Source organism: Tetrao urogallus (genome assembly GCF_951394365.1).
Source record: "Tetrao urogallus genome assembly, chromosome: 16".
Taxonomy (NCBI): domain Eukaryota; kingdom Metazoa; phylum Chordata; class Aves; order Galliformes; family Phasianidae; genus Tetrao; species Tetrao urogallus.
This window is the reverse complement of record NC_136829.1, coordinates 12,513,192-12,527,922: the sequence shown is the minus strand read 5'-3', so window position 1 is coordinate 12,527,922 and position 14,731 is coordinate 12,513,192.

The following is a 14,731-nucleotide window of genomic DNA, read 5'->3' as shown; positions in this document are numbered from 1 at the left end:
AATTACCCCAAAATGGCACTCTGTATTTAAGGCTAAGGTGTGGTGAAATCCAGAGAAAGAAAACATGAGAGAAGCTGGAGGATATTTAGAGCTGGAGATGCCTGAAAATGTGCGTTTTTGGAGCTCAAGGTGCACGTAGGTGCAAAGGAAGCCCTGTGGCTCTATGTGTCAGTGGGACTGGGAGCAGGTCCTGAGCTGCTAGAAGCCATTGTCTGATATTTGGACATCTATCCTGGGGTGTCTTACAAGTTCCCTTTTTTCATAAGGTAATGACCACCAAACCTCCCAGCAGAAAGTTCCTGCATCACAGATACATAACCAAGTAACCTTTAGGGCTTAAGCCCAACTGTATTTTCTGTTCCAGAAACACACTGGATGAGGCTCTAGATCTTTACTACTTTGAACCCAGAAACCCCAGTGGGGATATTATTGAAAACACCAGTGCAGACAGGTTCTGGCCATAAGAGGAAAAAGCCCTTTCACAGTTGAGGTCTTATTATATTAAGTTGAAAATTTATAGTTTTTAACTAGGCTGTAACCAGTTGATGTGACTCAGGGAAGGCTGTAATGTGGATAGAGGCTTTACCACTTCGCCTCACTGCAGAGGTTACTGTTTTTCCAGACCTCACATGTGAGGTGCCCAGTGAAAGCAGGTTTAGCAATTAGGCTGTGAGGTCACCTGATTAACTGAGGGGCATCAGCTGGGTTTGGGGCTGATTGACTTTAGCAGAGCTGCAGCTAACAGCCTGAAACATTTCTTCCCCAGCATTTGTGCTGGGCTGGGCTCCTCTTGGACTTACCTGCACCAGCATTTCAGCAAAGGTAATGCTTCTCCTCAGTCTGCTGTGTGTGTGTGTGTCTGGTGACAGGGTGCACATCTGTGTGTGTATGCGGCTGTTGTGATGACGTTAAAGGAGGAGAAAAATTATGCATGTTTGCATACAAATGGGAGGGTCTCCTGTTCAGAGCCTCAAGTCTTATTTTCTAGCTCCAATAGCATGACATGTTCGTGTTGCCTTGGCAAATAAAAGCTGTAGTTAGTGGCTTTGTCTGGTGGGAGATAGAAGTGGATAAGATTCAGGTAAGGCTGTGTTGAGGTGTTCCACTGTAGAGAGTTTCCAGGGATTTGTTGCAGAAAAACTGCTCGTCCAGAGGAGAAAACTACTATAACCATTAACAAAGATGACCGTAAAGTTAATCTGTACTTAAGACTTCTGAGGACTTGAATGCTTGATGCTGGCATTAAGGAGCAATGCAGCTAAAATGCTGTTTGTTGGAAAGGTATGGGGTAATCAATTGCACCTGGAGGGCAAAGATGAGAATGAGTTGCTGGGCGCTGGTTAAAAGGAGAGTTTGAGTGTGGCAGAAACATATTAAATCAATTATGAGGCTTCCTTTTCATTCATTTATCTTATGTAACACAAGTTGTGAGAGGAGGAAAAAGAAAAAAAAGAAAGAAAGAAAGAAAAGACAACCATCACCAGCTATTGGGATTGCTTCAGATAGTACTGTTTGCCTGGGCTACGGAGGGTATGGCAAACACCTTTCGGAAGTGCCTTGCTCCTGCCTCATGGTATGCAGGGATGCTGCAAACCTCCATGGGGACCTGAGCTTTAGCTTGTGCTCATGGCCAGGCCGAACTCGTGCACCCATGGGTGCTGACTCACGATGGCGGGGCCACCTACCGGAGCACACCGGGCAGCACCTGGCTCACTCTGGAGGTCTCACAGCCAGTGCTGAGCAGGCCCTGGCCTGTTTGGGCTGGGAGATCTGACGAGATCACAGCCGGGGCCGGGGGTGATATGGCCACAGGCCATCATCTTACATAAAACCATAAATTTGCATAATGTGTTTTACAAGATTAAAACTGAGGAAACTTTTTTTTTTTTTTTTTTTTTTTTCCTTTTTGCATAAAAGGGAAGAAAATAGGTGAAAGAGCTCTACAGAATGGGATATCGGAAGCCCGGGGCTCTCAAAATGACAGTGTCAGTATCTGGGCTTGAAATGATTTCAGGGGGGACAGTCTAAAGGAGGAATCTGTTGCGGAACGTGTCCTTGGACGAAAGAAAAACCCAGAGGGAGAGGGGTGCTCCCAAAGTAAGAATCAGACCTGTGACCTGGGAACACATCCCTCAGGATGAGCGCTTTCTCCCATCTGTTGGCTGCTGCATGCTGGAGGAAACCCTCCTTCTGCAGCAGGGCTGTTGCATGGGGAGGGCTGCTGAAGCTTGTCAAGTCACAAACCCGAGGTATTCTTGCTTTGCCTAATTACTGTGAGTGACTCGGGTGCTAATGCAGAGGTCAGTAAATGGTGTATGTTCCCCAGAAATGCACCTTACTTGCAGGCTCAGCCGGTGCTGGCTTGGTGTGTATGAGTGGATTTCGGGCAAAGGCTGCCCCATGCAGCAGGCTGCTGAGGGCTTGCTGCAGGGCTGACTGCCCCTCCTGCACGTTAGGGGCTAATCCTGCAAGGGTTCTTTAGTGGAAAAATATATGGAGGTGAAGAGGAAAATTCCATGGGAAACTAGAAATCTTGATGCATTAGGAAATGTTAGCTTGTGTTTGTGAAAAGTATGATATATATCCCTGAGTGTAGCTATGGCCATGCACATTGTTAGCCATAACTGCAGCATTCGAAGGGAGTGCAGCAGGCAAATCTGTGCTTCAAAATGCCCCTCTTGGATGGCAGCACACCTGCTTCCCTACAAATGTGGTGAAGCATGGGTGGGCAAGCTCCTGGGCGATGCTGGGGCAGGTGTCCAGCTCCCTTGCTGGGAACGGGGATGGCCAGCAGATAAAGTTGGAAGTTATTTTTCAGTTGTTGCTTATTTGAAAGCCAACCAAACAGCTTCCAGTACAGCCCTGTACTTGTAAGTGATGAAGAGACTTGAATGAGAAGCAGTATTGAGTTTCCTGCGATGTTTGTTTCAGCAGGGCTGGGTTAACTAATCCCTCACTCAAACACTGTGCAGGACTCACAGAGTTGTGGTCTTCTGCTTTTCTCTAGGACTTAGCAGTGCTGTCCATGGCTATGTCCATGTACAAGAGCATGTCCATCTGTTTGTACAGCAACAAAAGCAGGGCCAGCTGCTTGCTCTGGATACAAGAGGTGTAAATTTGTGACTTGTCACAGTGAGTTACATCCCAAGTTATCTCTTGTCCCCTCAGGCATATACTTAGGCCCCTAAGAATCACCTAAATAAATAGCAGCTAATTATTTGCGCACATTATTTGATCTGCAGGTCGAAAGGGTGTATTTATTTCTGTCTTAAGCATATATATCTAAACAGGTGCGTGGCTTCTCACCATAGCAAAGCTGTGAGGGGTGTGATGATCCTGGGGTGCAAAGTGCCATGGATAGGGAATCCACACTGTGAGCCTAGCATGCCCAGTATAAAGTGGTTGTGTAAGGAACTGGGCTTAGGTCTGGTGAGAAAATATAATACAAATACAGAACGTTTTATCTTTTCTCCTTCTCCCTTTCCATTCCTTCACATCTCTTATAAAATAAACCCCATAGTTTGTGGATGTGGGGGAAATCTGTTGCTTTGTACTAGTGTGCAAACCTCGAAATGGGGGGGGGAAATGCACAAACACACTGAAAGAGGCCTGAACGCTCCATATCTGTGCTAGATATGGGTTACTTAATTTGCAAAAGAATGTGCTTTCTTCTCCAGGGTTTATATCCCTGTCTTTTAAAGTGTGCACAGATCCAGAATGAGTTGTATCATCATGCTGCCATTTTCAGAAGGACACAAGAAAAGCTGAATCCTCTTGTGGTTCCTACACTTCCCTCAACCCTAAATACAGCCTGGATTGGTGTGTGTTTAGGGGTTGTCAAGAAGCTCTCTCCTTTGGAGGAAACATGGAAATGCTTATGTGATGTGCTGGTGCCAGGATGTTGTGGAATACTGTCTCAGGACTTTAATAAGCCACATTACAATAACCAGTCAAGCAAACCAGTCTGTGCTGCTGCTGCTGGGTGTGAGAGCTGAGTCCTGCAGCTGGTGACTTGATGTCTGGCTGCTGAAAATCTCTCAGGTGACTCTTGTGTTCTGCAATTATTTTTTGAGACTTGAAAGACCATCAAATGCAGGCAGCTTTGGGATGGTGTTTAAAGTAATTTGTATACAGCAAAATTTTTGATTTCCAGTTTATCCAAAAGAGCAGTTTGAAGAGAAGGAGGTAACTGTGTTTAAGGAAGAAACCTAAAAACAAATGAAGCCTGAACTGGGTGGCTAATGGAAAGAACTGAACCCTTCTCTCTTTCAAAGGAACATGTTCACTTGGCATGTGTTAGTTGACCTTATTACAAGGAAAGGGTGTCAAAGAATGTACATCCTCACAACAACAGAACAGAAAAAGGAGGGGTGGGGGAGGGAAGCAACCATGTAACCCCCAGGCTCCTTCCATCGGGGCTAAAATCTACAGTTACTAGGGCAGGTAGGAAACTGCATCTATGGGGAGGGAAGATGATAGTAAAATGCACAACTGCTCTTGGCTGCGCCAACCTGCAGTGTGGCCCCAGAGGGGCTGCTGAAAGACTCTCTGAGGGGAGCCTTCCATGGTGTTTCCAGCATGTGAGGAGCATGTGAGCAGTTATGGTGAGTCACTGCTGAGCTAAAACAGTGCCTAGCGATGCTGCTGGGTTGAACCATTTTGTAAGCCTCTATAGTACAGATGTTATTCTTCCTGCTACTTCTCCTGGCAGCGCTAACATGTTGTGACAGTGATGTTGCTGGCTCCTGCTATTAATCCAGCCTTCTCGGAGATGTAAAAATCACACTGTATCTGGGGCGAGATGGGCAGCCAGATTAGTCCTTGTGTTGTAGTTAGCTTTTCTGAGTCATGTCATAATACGATAGCTCTTGTCTGCAAGGGTTACAAACTGGGTGTGATGTGACTGGGAGCTCCTTTTCCATCTCAGTCCAGTGCTGGACCACATCACCTTCGTATACAAGAGGGTCATTTGTCTCAGTACACCTCTGATATTTTCCATGCAGTCATGCATTTCTGATCCATGCTTCAACTTCCTGCCTCATCAATGCAGCCCTTATCCTACCCTGAGCATCTCTGCAGTTCCTAAAGCACAGCTGCTCATCCTGAGAGATGTACGCTGGGTGAAATGCTGGCTGTCTTGGGGCACATGTGCTAAAGGGTGGAAGGACCCAGCTGGGAGCTCTGCCTCATTCTTTCTCCCCAGGACTGATGGAGCCAGGACACCTGCTCTCTCAGCCACGCTGTCCTGAGCTCAATTTAATTCCCCACCTTTGCTGGGAGGAAGTGGCCATATGTGAAGCAGGCAGGTGTCTTGCCTCCTCTTCTTGAGGCTGCAATGAAGCTTCTCATGTGCCACAACTGCAAGCTCATTAACAAAGGCCCCCCATGAGATCTGCAGATGAGGGGTGTGGGCTGCCTTGCACAGATTGCTCCGCATACGATTGCTTCCCACCCCTCCGTCAGAACAGTCATGCTATCTGAGTGAGCTCTTCTTCCAGTGCTGAGATCAGAGGCATGAAGGGGGGCTTTGCTGCAGTCCTATGTGTGTGTACCTGTGTGTGTGCACCCCGACCGTCGCAGAGGAAAGAGGTGGCTATAATAGGTTTCAGCTGCCCATATACCAATGCTTCTCTTTCAGTTTGAGAGATTCCTTCAACGGAGAGGCCCTAGCTTCGTTTGTGACTTCTCAAAATCTGTCTTTTGCTCACATAATTGGCAGGCTGCAGCTCACCTCAGGGCACTGCGGGTCTGTCAGCAGCATTGGGGGTGCCTCGCAGGGACAGTGAGCCCAAATGTGATGTAAAAAGCCAACAGAAACAGCTCTACAGGTGCCAGGGTCAGAGGGGAGGAGGTGCTGTGGGTGCTGCAGGAGGTATTGCTTGCCCTGTGGGCACCGTGCAGGAGTGCGTGGGCATGAGAGGAGCCCCTGCCCTCCTGTGCCCCTTGGGTGGTGGTTGGAGGTCGAGGAGTTGAGGATTAAGCAGTGGAGTCTGGCTTGACCCCTGAGCTTTTTCAGGCCATAGGAAAAGGGAGGTTGGAGTGTGGCTGTGGGGCTGCAGCCTGGGTCAGCTTGCACACCTCTCCTGGTGCAGCTCTCGCCCATCCCTCATGCCTTGGTTCTTTTCATCACAATCTTCTGTTCCACCACAAAGCTGGTCTCAGGTTCAGCAGGACCTCACCAGCTCCATTCATGTCAGTCAGCTGAGAGCACTGCAGCTGCAGTGGGTCTGGTTTGGGGCTCTGCACTCTCTGGGCCGCAAGACCTACAAGAGCTGTGTAACTACAGATTTCTATTTATACTGTAAGCGATGTACTTGAACATTTTTTGGTAGTGAAAATGGTATGCTTAAAAATATTAATGTTATGTAGGAGCCATGTGCGAGCTTCTGATGGCTTTGTATGCAGCTGCAAAATCTGCGTACAGCTGATGCATACTGCACCCCCAGCTCTGTGTGCACCGGTCTGAATACTTGGATACATGGTTAAGATGTGCATAAAACTCCTTCCCCAGTGCCAGAGCAGCTTGACTCAAGCAGTTGTGAGAGGCATTTCAGAAATCTAATGCTTAATATTTCACTGTGGATTTTTGGCTTCAGAGTGATTTTGTTACGTCCCTAGAGCCTGGTTAAATCCTTAGTTATAATGACTGCACACTGAAGGGTGCTGTTACATAGAAATGCTGTCCCATAATGGCTTCGTTGCTGTGGAAAATCCGATGTTATTTGGTCATTCGCTACGAGTTCCCTAAGCCATCAAGACATTTGCCTCAAGGCTACAAACACAAAGCTACAGGCAAAACCCTCTGGACATAATGAGTGGGCATTTATGCAGAACTAAAAACTGGAACAGCTGAGCAGTAGATCTATGAATAGCAAGCATGCCTCGAAGCACAAAAGACATCATTCTGGAATAAAGGGGTTTAAAATGGTTCTGACATCTTGTATGTCAAGATCATCCTACGTTGTTGTAACTTTTTTTTATGTTTGTTTGTTTGAACCATCTTCCTTAAGTAAGGTTTGAGTAATTAAAGGGTGTGAAGGAAACCCTGCAGCTTTACTAAGAATAAAAATTGGGCAACTGACACTTCTGGCAAGATCCATCATTTTGATCATGCTTGCTAGGGAACAAGCTTATTGCTCCTGTGCTTTTTGCATCCCTGGTTCCACCCTTCAGGACTTCTTAGAATTTTTATTAAGTAGCTCTAAAAGACTTGATTCTAATATTAGCTGAGAAGTGTCTTCTGATGGAAACGGAAGGGTTGGGCTAACTGTAAACTATAGGGTCAGGTCAGGGAGTCAGGTGATACAAAGGAGGGTAATAAAATTCAGAGTGATTGGGATCAACAGGGTGCTGGAGGAGCTTAATGTTGGGAAACGTACTGCAGTGAGGTTGCAAGCGTTTGCAATCATTTATATGCACTTCTAACTACATGGCAAGAACAAGATGGAAAGGGATGTATGACAGTTACACCAGAAGCATGAAGAAAACCCACAGTAGAAATTAGTGCGGGAGCTGGAACGTGAAATTAGTTTAGAGGGAAAAAGACGGGGGGAAAAGAATGTAAGAACATACAAAGGTGATAAATTCAAGTTCTGTGTGTCTGTATCCATATCTGTCTGATCAATTTCTGAGAAATTATTGACTTCCAGGGCAGGTTCCATATTTATTTATTTTCGCCATGTTTTCAGCCCTCTTGCCAACATGTTAGACTGGGGGAAGGATGAGCACTGGGAGAACTTACAAGTTCAAACAAGTTTTGCAATCCTTGCAAAGGAGCTTGGACCTTGCAAAACCATAGGTTGTAGAGATGAGCGAAGCCCAGATACTGTGAAGTTCCTACAGGGAAACATGGCCAAGGGATTAGGGGCTAATCTCTGACCTGAGAAGATGTGATGAATGTCTACAGTGCAGACAGTACTGCAGCACAGAGATACCTGAGCTGGTTGTGACTGGTTTATTTGGCAGAATAACCTGGCTCTACTTTCTGTGGCATGGGAAGCAAGTGTCTCTTCCAGCAGTGGAGTAAGTTAACCCATGCAGAGATCAGTGCTAGAGAGTCCAGAAAGCAGAATGTATTTTAGCAAAAAATGACAGACTGTGATGTAGCTTCATGCTTCGCTTCCTTGTGTCCAAACTTCTTGGCCACGAGCACATTGTCCTTTTGACAAGTACACTTAGCAGCTGAAAGCGTGGTATCATGCCCTCTTTGCATGCTTACCCAAAGAGAGGCACTACAGGATGTTCAGATACAGAAGGATATTGCTTAGGTGGCTTAGAAAGGCAAAGGGATTAATTCAGTTATCTCTCCATCTTCTTCCTCACAGCTATGAGTGGCAGCTCTTACTGCCTGGGAACAGACTCACACGGCCTAGTCAAGAGGATGACAGCTCTACACCACTGGTAAGTGACAGCTCTGCAGCCACTCTTGAGAGACTAATTGATAGAGCAGTATGGAAGCACAGGGGTGGAACTGTTCCCTTCGTAACGAGCTAAACTGAAGACAAGGATTTATTCTGGTTGAAGTGCTACCTGCCGCTGTTGTACATGGTGTCAGAAATGCATCCCTGTAACCCATTGCACTGCATTCCTGCTGCAACAAGTATGTCACTGCAATCATGGAGTTGAATGTTGTTTTGCTGTCTGTGTACCAACTGTATTTTAAGTAAAGTTTTCTTTTTGTTGTTTTTTTCCCCTCTCCCCAAGCATCTTTTTCTACTGCATATGTTACCAGTATTTCTCATTCTCTCTTCCTCCCCCTGCCTTCAGTAATAGTTCTGCCTACTTTTCTTTCTGCAGTGCTAGAACAGCACCTGTGATGGTGTGTGGCTCTCTGTGTTGCATTTCACTCCTCTTTGGGAAGGAGTCTGGCTTGGACAGAGTTCAGGAGCTTTGTGTGTGTGGTGGATTTTTTTTATTTTATTGAGTGAGGAATTTATGACTGAGGGTTTGGTGGAGAAGATGCGTTCTGGCAAAGGGGGGTCGTGGCTGATGGGAGACTGAAGTCTACTCTGGTTATTCGAATCTTCCATCTTTTTGTTTAACTGGAGATGTAGATTTAACAGCCAAGAATATATGTTTGGCTTCAAAGGGGAAAACAAAAAGAGCATTAAAATACCTGTATTTTTGTGTACCGGGAAGTAAAAGCTAAAAAAGGACACAGCAGAGGCAGAACCAGAAAGACTGAGGTTCACGTGTGCCAGGGGCTCTTCCTCTTTGCCCATTGATCTCTTAGCACAGAGAAGAGAGTGAGGCTGGAAGGCATCTCATGCTCCATCACTGGAGGCCTCTTAGGAGCGACTGAGGAAAATACCAGAGGATGAGGAAATCCTTTTGTGTTTGTGTATGGAGAAGGGAGACTGTGGTCTGGTCTCCAGTCCCACATTTATTCCTGGTTTATCTTGACTTCCTGAGACCTGACCCTGCTCTTGCTCCTTCATGCGAGTTTGCCTTAAGTGCCCTTACAAGTTGCTGTCTTTATTTCTTGGAAAGGTAGGATTGCTGCCGCTTTCTAGCGAAAGGAAACTCTTCCAAGTAGTCAAAGATTACTCCTGCTCACAAAACAATTCCCTTATCAACTCTCTCGTGTACAAACTGCATAATAACAACACAGCCTGCACAGCGCTGCAAGCTTATTTGCTTTGTGATTTGTGGTCGGATCATTGCATTTCAGCATTTACTGATGAAAGGAAATTACTAACAAGACACTGGTATTTACATTAATTGTGGCTTTGGGGAGATAGTCCAAAGAAAATTATGTTAAAGCCAGTTATTATGTGTCTCCTTAACAATTAGAACGGAACCCAAAGTTTATAAAACAGAAGTTGATTTCAATTGGATTTTAGCTGCTACTTGATATTTTCCCTTTCTAGGGGCTACAGGGGAAAAAGTGTTTTCAGTGGCAACCCCTTGTGTTGTTTTTTTAATCCATCTTCAAAAACAACATAAAGCACTTAGCTTGAAGGAGCGTGTATGCTAGTACAACAAAAACTCCTTATTTCCTTCCACTGAGCAGGATCAATCTCTGCTTCCATGGAGGCCTTGTGGAGCAGGTCAGCTTTCAGAAAACACATAGGAAATGGCAGGGTTTCCTCTGTTAAAGACAGAAGTTTTCATTGTTTTTGTTTCACCTCCGTGCAGCCTTGTGCAGCTCTGCAGGTTAAACAGATTTGGCACCCAAAACTCAAAAGTATACCAACCACTTTTCATGCGTGTCCCACTGGACAGTCTTGTGAGAGTCCTGAGAGCAAACTTCCACTTCAGTTTGAACTCTTTCTGGACACAGATTCAATGCCTTTTATAATGTTTGATGTATGATGAAAAGTAATTTAAGGTTTCTTAAGATGACTCATGTGCCAGCATAGTAGATCCAAGAAACAAACACAGATGTGAGATTCAAATTCTCCTTTGGCATAAAATGCTGCCAGGACTCTTCATGCTATAAACCACAAACTATACCCAGTGCAGACTAGACACACTTTTGTTTTCTAAAGTGTCGTCTGATTGGGTATCTTCAGACTCACAGATGACTGGGGGTATAAATATAAACACACCTTTTCTTTCACCAGATGTTGGTGTTGATTGTATGTCCCCTCTAGTGGAGATTTTTAATGAGACAAATCCCACCGTGTCCACTCAGGCTTCTTGTAGAGGTTCCCTTCATAGGGGAGAAATTCAGGCACTTCTGAAGTACGATTGGTCTGACCTCCTGTCAGCATCTATGTTAGGAATCTGTGTGAAGTGAGGCAGAATTAAATCCTTCCCCCAAAATTCTTCTGTAAGCAGGGGGATTTTGAATGCTGTGGGGAAGAGTTTTCAACTCTCTTTCCTTGGATGAACCCATTACCAGACATTACCTTTACGTCACAGCACGAGTCATGAGCGGATCCAGGCACAGGAATGTGTGTTCTGGCACGAGGCAGCACGGGGCAGGCATGTAGCTGTGCTCATGTTGGTCTTGCTTTGGGGTTATTCTGCTCACTCCTCTACTCGTCCAAGTCAAAGTGGACAGCACTGTTTGATATGTCTGACCATCAAAAGGCTGCAAGACTAAGAGTGTAACTGGTTTTAATTATTAAGGTGTAATTTAAATCTTCATGTTTATAGGATAATTGTTTCTTTTTTAATATAATTTAAATTTTGCAATACAAGAAACAGGCCTGAACCTGTGGATGGAGTGTTGGAAACCGTCTAAGAAGATTAAGGTCTCTTAATTGATTTCACATAAACAGGTGTGACTGAATTCATCAGAAGAAAGTTAAGACTAAACATATTCTTCTAATTATGCAAAAATTGCTAGAGTGGGTGCTCAGTTGAGCAATTGCCTTCCCTTTCCAACTGGGATCAGTTCTCAACTGTACATCAAATGGGAAAATTGTCATTTCCGAAGCAAATGAACCGACCTGTCTCATGCTTTTATTTTGACAGTCTTGCTTTGCTCGTAGATACATTTGCAGTTGTTGATTTGGAAAGAGCACATGGGAATGTCCCTTGTGAGCTGCGCTGTGTCTAATGGTGTGGGAGGACAGGTGTCAAGGCAGGGCTGTGTCATTTTCTAAGCTTCAGGAATCGGCACTTATGGAAATCTCGTTTGAAGAGCTGAAGGACTAACTCTGAAACACTTGCCATTTGCTCTTAATGTTTTCTTATATGACCTAAGTTGTTATTTTCTTGTTTAAACTTAACTGTAGGTTTGGAGATGCATAACACGGTTACAGAACGTCCTTTGTGTTGTGTTTCAAAATAGCAAGTGGAGTATATAACTCTTCATGCAGCCAACAAACATGCTTATTTGTTCTGCTTACGCTGCACTCTTTACCTCTTGTCTTTCCTAATCTTACATCTCGAGAGAATGAGAAAGAATTGATGTGTTGACCATAGTTGTAGACAGGCTAAAAGCTCTGTTTTCTGAGATGTTCATCTCAAAGACCACCTGGGTGTGACAGTAAATTGCGTGAGAAGACGCAAGTATCACAGTGCATCGTGGTGGAGGCCCTGCAATTACTCAGTGGTGCTCCTAACAAAACCATTTGCTGATGAAACAGTTCTTTGAGCCTCTAAATTGAAGGATGACTAGTACTTAAGGTGTGTTTTCAGAGACAAATTTGCACATAGATGGTGATCTAAAATTAGTTTAGTTACTTAAACCACTGTTTTGTAAGAGCGAAGATACTGTCTGTAGCACTGCAGATTAATTTAGAAAATCATACCCCATTTGTAATACGTTTTCTTTAAGTTTGAGAGCTAAATGTGGACTTGTATCAGCCAGCAGTGATCGGTGGTGACTTAGCATCATGTGTTTTACTCAAGTTAAAGTGAACAACAACAGAGTAGTGGGGAACGTGATGTTAATAGCTGTGCTATATTTAAAACAAAACGAAAACCTAACTGAATTTCTACAGAACGCCTGGAAATAATCTTCAGAGTGCAGATATGCAGTTTTACATTTACTAGTAAATTTATCCACTGTCCATCCAGATTTTAAGTTCAATTTTTGAAGACCAAATTCTCCAAAATATGAGTCTTATTCTTAAAGGATCCTAGAAAGAAAATCTGTCTGTGTCAGAGTTCTGAAAAGATGTGATGGCTGCACTGGCTCACCTGTTGAAGGAGAATTGATGTTACGCTGTTGCCAAGAGAAAAAGCTGAAGAAGTTGATAAACACTGGTCTCGAATTAGGAAGAAAAGAGTGCTTTTTGTCTTAATAACTGCTGCAAGTACTCCTACACTGTGAGTTGGAATAAATAATCTTAAATGTAAAGGATTGTTGCTTCAGCTGCCGAAAAATCATTCATTATTCCAAGCACTCCTGTTGGCTTAGTTCTCCTGTCCTGAATCCCAGGCTTTCCTTTTAAAGAAGCACTTTCCTTTAAATGAAATACTGTCCAAAATTTCTTCATCAGTAGCCTGTCAACTTACCAGAAAAATGCCTGTTGGTGAAGTAAAATCATGGAACAGAACATTGTGTTCAGGAGGGAAGGAGGGCTTAAATCATAATAAAAAATCTTCAACTATACTGATATAGGAAAGAATGATTCCTTCCTTAAAAAAATACAAAAACAAACAACAACAACACCACCACCAATAAAATAAAGCCAACAACAAAGAAACCCACAAAAACAAACAACCTGGCCATCTCTGTTTCAAACATCTCCTTCAGGCTGATTTCTGGCTGTTCTTCAGAGGAGCTGCCATCTCCATCCATCCAGGCTTCATTACATCTCTGGAGGATACAAATGCCCCGATTCCTTTGCTGCTTTGAAATCCCAAGCTATGCATTAATCGAGACAGTCAAAGACTGCCTGAAAAAGCATTGGAACTGATAGGATTTAAGCATGTGCTTTCAAATATTTAGATAGCATATATTTAGATAAATTAAGTACTTCATATTTATCTGCTGCCTCGCATGAAACTCGTTTGATTTGATCAAAACAAGATCACATCGGTTCCCAACTCCCTGCTTTTATGTTGACAATTAGCAAAACACTAAAATTAGAAGCTGCTATTTGATAGATTTAAGCAGGAAAACTGCTGTATGAAGCTTTAACTGGTAGGCATCTTTTGTTGAATTCAAGCATGCTGCTGCATGGCCTGTATATGCAAAAGGAATATGTCCTTACTCATTTAAATGCAAACCAGTTGTAGGGAAAACATCTTCAGGGCATGGCTAAAAAGGGGGAAATGATTGATTGAAATTGGATTAGATAAATCACTTGGAAACTGATGTTATTTTCCACATCCTCTTCGATTGATTAAAAAGCAACGCAATAAAAACTGAAATCATTTTGGTCTGAAAGGCGTGAGGTTACACAGGAATTAGTGGTACTTTTCAGTGCTTGGAAATGCTGAGCTCCTGGCCCCCTGCCCCGTGATGCAGCCCAGGCTGCTACAAGCAGTTCTGTATAATTTTACTTCAGGTATAATTTTACTTCACTTGTTTTAATGATTAGGAGTCCCATAGTTCTGAAGTGATCTGTGGTGTACAATTATGTGTGTTTGGGTGGAAATACTTTTTTTTTTAATTAGTTTCATTCTCATGACGCTAGCTAGACTGTTGTGTTAGTAAGCAAGAGCATTGCGTTGCATTCTTTCATCAGGCTGCTTAGCTTTCAAAATCCAACTTTGCTTCTGTGAAGAAACTGAATCAGAAATCATACAAAAACAAAGTTCCTCAACTTAGGAGAAACTAGATCCATAACCAGTGGCTGGATAAATGTTTTCAAATGTGGTTTTTTTTTTTGTTTTTTTTTTTTTTTGTTTTGTTTTGTTTTTAAACCAAAAGAGTGGATGTCTGAATCCAAATTCTGTGTCTCCCTGTTTGTGTTGTGCCAGTGTGGCAGTGGCAAATGAAACTATCATCTCTTTTCCCCCTGCGTGTGGCAGATGAGACTAGAAATAATAGCTTACAATTTGAGGTGAGATTGGATATTCAAGTCACCTTAAAAAGGACAAGCAACAAAAATCACAGAAACAACAACACCACCACACACAAAAAGCTCCGCTTTGATCAATTTCAAGGAGCCCAGGAGAGTGGGATAAACCAGGCTGTGTTCTGAAACTTTAGGATCGGAAATACTACTCCAGACTCTTCCTTTTTGTTGGAAGGAATAGGAAAACTATTGAGGTGATGTTGGTTTTTTTGTTTACTTTGGTGTGTTTTTTTGGAGGGGGAGTGGAGGGGAGCTTGTCTAACAGCAGGAATTCCAGGGTTGAGTACATGTAAGTTGTTCCGTGG